The sequence below is a fragment of the Aedes aegypti genome, unplaced genomic scaffold (assembly GCF_002204515.2).
Source record: "Aedes aegypti strain LVP_AGWG unplaced genomic scaffold, AaegL5.0 Primary Assembly AGWG_AaegL5_hic_scaff_122_PBJ_arrow, whole genome shotgun sequence".
NCBI classification, from domain to species: Eukaryota; Metazoa; Arthropoda; class Insecta; order Diptera; family Culicidae; genus Aedes; species Aedes aegypti.
Window position 1 is genome coordinate 120,062 of NW_018734656.1, and position 6,244 is coordinate 126,305.

Genomic DNA, 6,244 nt, shown 5'->3' on the forward strand with positions numbered 1-6,244 from the left:
ATTCCGATGCACCAATCGCTTCATATGGATCCCGTCTATGTTGCTGTGAGCGAGATTTGCATATTCGTTCAGCCAAAACCTTAGCCTCGGTCGTTTTGTGAGGCACATGCTTAAAAATCTGACAAAGTTGTGATTTTTTCAAAATCCGTATATTTATGAAAAAGTTGAGAAAACTAAAACGAATTTTCAATTCCGATGCACCAATCGCTTCATATGGATCCCGTCTATGTTGCTGTGAGCGAGATTTGTATATTCATTCAGCCAAAACCTTAGCCTCGGTCGTTTTGTGAGGCACATGCTTAAAAATCTGAAGTGATTTTTTCTAAAATCCGTAAATTTAGGAAAAAGTTGAGAAAACTAAAACGAATTTTCAATTCCGATGCACCAATCGCTTCATATGGATCCCGTCTATGTTGCTGTGAGCGAGATTTGCATATTCGTTCAGCCAAAACCTTAGCCTCGGTCGTTTTGTGAGGCTCATGCTTAAAAATCTGACAAAGTTGTGAATTTTTTCAAAATCCGTAAATTTAGGAAAAAGTTGAGAAAACTAAAACGAATTTTCAATTCCGATGCACCAATCGCTTCATATGGATCCCGACTATGTTGCTGTGAGCGAGATTTGTATATTCATTCAGCCAAAACCTTAGCCTCGGTCGTTTTGTGAGGCTCATGCTTAAAAATCTGAGATTTTTTCTAAAATCCGTAATTTAGGAAAAAGTTGAGAAAACTAAAACGAATTTTCAATTCCGATGCACCAATCGCTTCATATGGATCCCGACTATGTTGCTGTGAGCGAGATTTGCATATTCATTCAGCCAAAACCTTAGCCTCGGTCGTTTTGTGAGGCACATGCTTAAAAATCTGAGATTTTTTCTAAAATCCGTAAATTTAGGAAAAAGTTGAGAAAACTAAAACGAATTTTCAATTCCGATGCACCAATCGCTTCATATGGATCCCGTCTATGTTGCTGTGAGCGAGATTTGCATATTCGTTCAGCCAAAACCTTAGCCTCGGTCGTTTTGTGAGGCTCATGCTTAAAAATCTGACAAAGTTGTGAGTTTTTTCAAAATCCGTATATTTATGAAAAAGTTGAGAAAACTAAAACGAATTTTCAATTCCGATGCACCAATCGCTTCATATGGATCCCGACTATGTTGCTGTGAGCGAGATTTGTATATTCATTCAGCCAAAACCTTAGCCTCGGTCGTTTTGTGAGGCTCATGCTTAAAAATCTGACAAAGTTGTGATTTTTTCAAAATCCGTAAATTTAGGAAAAAGTTGAGAAAACTAAAACGAATTTTCAATTCCGATGCACCAATCGCTTCATATGGATCCCGTCTATGTTGCTGTGAGCGAGATTTGCATATTCGTTCAGCCAAAACCTTAGCCTCGGTCGTTTTGTGAGGCTCATGCTTAAAAATCTGACAAAGTTGTGAGTTTTTTCAAAATCCGTAAATTTAGGAAAAAGTTGAGAAAACTAAAACGAATTTTCAATTCCGATGCACCAATCGCTTCATATGGATCCCGATCTATGTTGCTGTGAGCGAGATTTGTATATTCATTCAGCCAAAACCTTAGCCTCGGTCGTTTTGTGAGGCTCATGCTTAAAAATCTGAGATTTTTTCTAAAATCCGTTAATTTATGAAAAAGTTGAGAAAACTAAAACGAATTTTCAATTCCGATGCACCAATCGCTTCATATGGATCCCGTCTATGTTGCTGTGAGCGAGATTTGTATATTCATTCAGCCAAAACCTTAGCCTCGGTCGTTTTGTGAGGCACATGCTTAAAAATCTGACAAGTTGATTTTTTCAAAATCCGTAAATTTAGGAAAAAGTTGAGAAAACTAAAACGAATTTTCAATTCCGATGCACCAATCGCTTCATATGGATCCCGTCTATGTTGCTGTGAGCGAGATTTGCATATTCATTCAGCCAAAACCTTAGCCTCGGTCGTTTTGTGAGGCTCATGCTTAAAAATCTGAAAGTTGATTTTTTCTAAAATCCGTAAATTTAGGAAAAAGTTGAGAAAACTAAAACGAATTTTCAATTCCGATGCACCAATCGCTTCATATGGATCCCGTCTATGTTGCTGTGAGCGAGATTTGCATATTCATTCAGCCAAAACCTTAGCCTCGGTCGTTTTGTGAGGCTCATGCTTAAAAATCTGACAAGTTGTGATTTTTTCTAAAATCCGTAAATTTAGGAAAAAGTTGAGAAAACTAAAACGAATTTTCAATTCCGATGCACCAATCGCTTCATATGGATCCCGTCTATGTTGCTGTGAGCGAGATTTGCATATTCATTCAGCCAAAACCTTAGCCTCGGTCGTTTTGTGAGGCTCATGCTTAAAAATCTGACAAGTTGTGATTTTTTCTAAAATCCGTAAATTTAGGAAAAAGTTGAGAAAACTAAAACGAATTTTCAATTCCGATGCACCAATCGCTTCATATGGATCCCGTCTATGTTGCTGTGAGCGAGATTTGCATATTCATTCAGCCAAAACCTTAGCCTCGGTCGTTTTGTGAGGCTCATGCTTAAAAATCTGACAAGTTGTGATTTTTTCAAAATCCGTAAATTTAGGAAAAAGTTGAGAAAACTAAAACGAATTTTCAATTCCGATGCACCAATCGCTTCATATGGATCCCGTCTATGTTGCTGTGAGCGAGATTTGCATATTCGTTCAGCCAAAACCTTAGCCTCGGTCGTTTTGTGAGGCTCATGCTTAAAAATCTGACAAAGTTGTGAATATTTTTCAAAATCCGTAAATTTAGGAAAAAGTTGAGAAAACTAAAACGAATTTTCAATTCCGATGCACCAATCGCTTCATATGGATCCCGTCTATGTTGCTGTGAGCGAGATTTGCATATTCGTTCAGCCAAAACCTTAGCCTCGGTCGTTTTGTGAGGCTCATGCTTAAAAATCTGACAAAGTTGTGAATTTTTTCAAAATCCGTAAATTTAGGAAAAAGTTGAGAAAACTAAAACGAATTTTCAATTCCGATGCACCAATCGCTTCATATGGATCCCGTCTATGTTGCTGTGAGCGAGATTTGCATATTCGTTCAGCCAAAACCTTAGCCTCGGTCGTTTTGTGAGGCTCATGCTTAAAAATCTGACAAAGTTGTGAATTTTTTCAAAATCCGTAAATTTAGGAAAAAGTTGAGAAAACTAAAACGAATTTTCAATTCCGATGCACCAATCGCTTCATATGGATCCCGTCTATGTTGCTGTGAGCGAGATTTGCATATTCGTTCAGCCAAAACCTTAGCCTCGGTCGTTTTGTGAGGCACATGCTTAAAAATCTGACAAAGTTGTGATTTTTTCAAAATCCGTAAATTTAGGAAAAAGTTGAGAAAACTAAAACGAATTTTCAATTCCGATGCACCAATCGCTTCATATGGATCCCGTCTATGTTGCTGTGAGCGAGATTTGCATATTCATTCAGCCAAAACCTTAGCCTCGGTCGTTTTGTGAGGCTCATGCTTAAAAATCTGAGATTTTTTCTAAAATCCGTAAATTTAGGAAAAAGTTGAGAAAACTAAAACGAATTTTCAATTCCGATGCACCAATCGCTTCATATGGATCCCGTCTATGTTGCTGTGAGCGAGATTTGCATATTCATTCAGCCAAAACCTTAGCCTCGGTCGTTTTGTGAGGCTCATGCTTAAAAATCTGACAAAGTTGTGAATATTTTTCAAAATCCGTAAATTTAGGAAAAAGTTGAGAAAACTAAAACGAATTTTCAATTCCGATGCACCAATCGCTTCATATGGATCCCGTCTATGTTGCTGTGAGCGAGATTTGCATATTCGTTCAGCCAAAACCTTAGCCTCGGTCGTTTTGTGAGGCTCATGCTTAAAAATCTGACAAAGTTGTGATTTTTTCAAAATCCGTAAATTTAGGAAAAAGTTGAGAAAACTAAAACGAATTTTCAATTCCGATGCACCAATCGCTTCATATGGATCCCGTCTATGTTGCTGTGAGCGAGATTTGCATATTCGTTCAGCCAAAACCTTAGCCTCGGTCGTTTTGTGAGGCTCATGCTTAAAAATCTGAAAGTGTGATTTTTTCAAAATCCGTAAATTTAGGAAAAAGTTGAGAAAACTAAAACGAATTTTCAATTCCGATGCACCAATCGCTTCATATGGATCCCGTCTATGTTGCTGTGAGCGAGATTTGCATATTCGTTCAGCCAAAACCTTAGCCTCGGTCGTTTTGTGAGGCTCATGCTTAAAAATCTGACAAGTTGTGATTTTTTCAAAATCCGTAAATTTAGGAAAAAGTTGAGAAAACTAAAACGAATTTTCAATTCCGATGCACCAATCGCTTCATATGGATCCCGTCTATGTTGCTGTGAGCGAGATTTGCATATTCATTCAGCCAAAACCTTAGCCTCGGTCGTTTTGTGAGGCTCATGCTTAAAAATCTGACAAAGTTGTGATATTTTTCTAAAATCCGTAAATTTAGGAAAAAGTTGAGAAAACTAAAACGAATTTTCAATTCCGATGCACCAATCGCTTCATATGGATCCCGTCTATGTTGCTGTGAGCGAGATTTGCATATTCGTTCAGCCAAAACCTTAGCCTCGGTCGTTTTGTGAGGCTCATGCTTAAAAATCTGACAAGTTGTGATTTTTTCAAAATCCGTAAATTTATGAAAAAGTTGAGAAAACTAAAACGAATTTTCAATTCCGATGCACCAATCGCTTCATATGGATCCCGTCTATGTTGCTGTGAGCGAGATTTGCATATTCATTCAGCCAAAACCTTAGCCTCGGTCGTTTTGTGAGGCTCATGCTTAAAAATCTGACAAGTGTGATTTTTTCTAAAATCCGTAATTTAGGAAAAAGTTGAGAAAACTAAAACGAATTTTCAATTCCGATGCACCAATCGCTTCATATGGATCCCGTCTATGTTGCTGTGAGCGAGATTTGCATATTCGTTCAGCCAAAACCTTAGCCTCGGTCGTTTTGTGAGGCTCATGCTTAAAAATCTGACAAAGTTGTGAGTTTTTTCAAAATCCGTATATTTATGAAAAAGTTGAGAAAACTAAAACGAATTTTCAATTCCGATGCACCAATCGCTTCATATGGATCCCGTCTATGTTGCTGTGAGCGAGATTTGTATATTCATTCAGCCAAAACCTTAGCCTCGGTCGTTTTGTGAGGCTCATGCTTAAAAATCTGAGATTTTTTCTAAAATCCGTAAATTTAGGAAAAAGTTGAGAAAACTAAAACGAATTTTCAATTCCGATGCACCAATCGCTTCATATGGATCCCGTCTATGTTGCTGTGAGCGAGATTTGCATATTCGTTCAGCCAAAACCTTAGCCTCGGTCGTTTTGTGAGGCTCATGCTTAAAAATCTGACAAAGTTGTGAATTTTTTCAAAATCCGTAAATTTAGGAAAAAGTTGAGAAAACTAAAACGAATTTTCAATTCCGATGCACCAATCGCTTCATATGGATCCCGTCTATGTTGCTGTGAGCGAGATTTGCATATTCGTTCAGCCAAAACCTTAGCCTCGGTCGTTTTGTGAGGCTCATGCTTAAAAATCTGACAAAGTTGTGAGTTTTTTCAAAATCCGTAAATTTAGGAAAAAGTTGAGAAAACTAAAACGAATTTTCAATTCCGATGCACCAATCGCTTCATATGGATCCCGTCTATGTTGCTGTGAGCGAGATTTGCATATTCGTTCAGCCAAAACCTTAGCCTCGGTCGTTTTGTGAGGCTCATGCTTAAAAATCTGACAAGTTGTGATTTTTTCAAAATCCGTAAATTTAGGAAAAAGTTGAGAAAACTAAAACGAATTTTCAATTCCGATGCACCAATCGCTTCATATGGATCCCGTCTATGTTGCTGTGAGCGAGATTTGCATATTCGTTCAGCCAAAACCTTAGCCTCGGTCGTTTTGTGAGGCTCATGCTTAAAAATCTGACAAAGTTGTGATTTTTTCAAAATCCGTAAATTTAGGAAAAAGTTGAGAAAACTAAAACGAATTTTCAATTCCGATGCACCAATCGCTTCATATGGATCCCGTCTATGTTGCTGTGAGCGAGATTTGCATATTCATTCAGCCAAAACCTTAGCCTCGGTCGTTTTGTGAGGCTCATGCTTAAAAATCTGACAAAGTTGTGAGTTTTTTCAAAATCCGTATATTTATGAAAAAGTTGAGAAAACTAAAACGAATTTTCAATTCCGATGCACCAATCGCTTCATATGGATCCCGTCTATGTTGCTGTGAGCG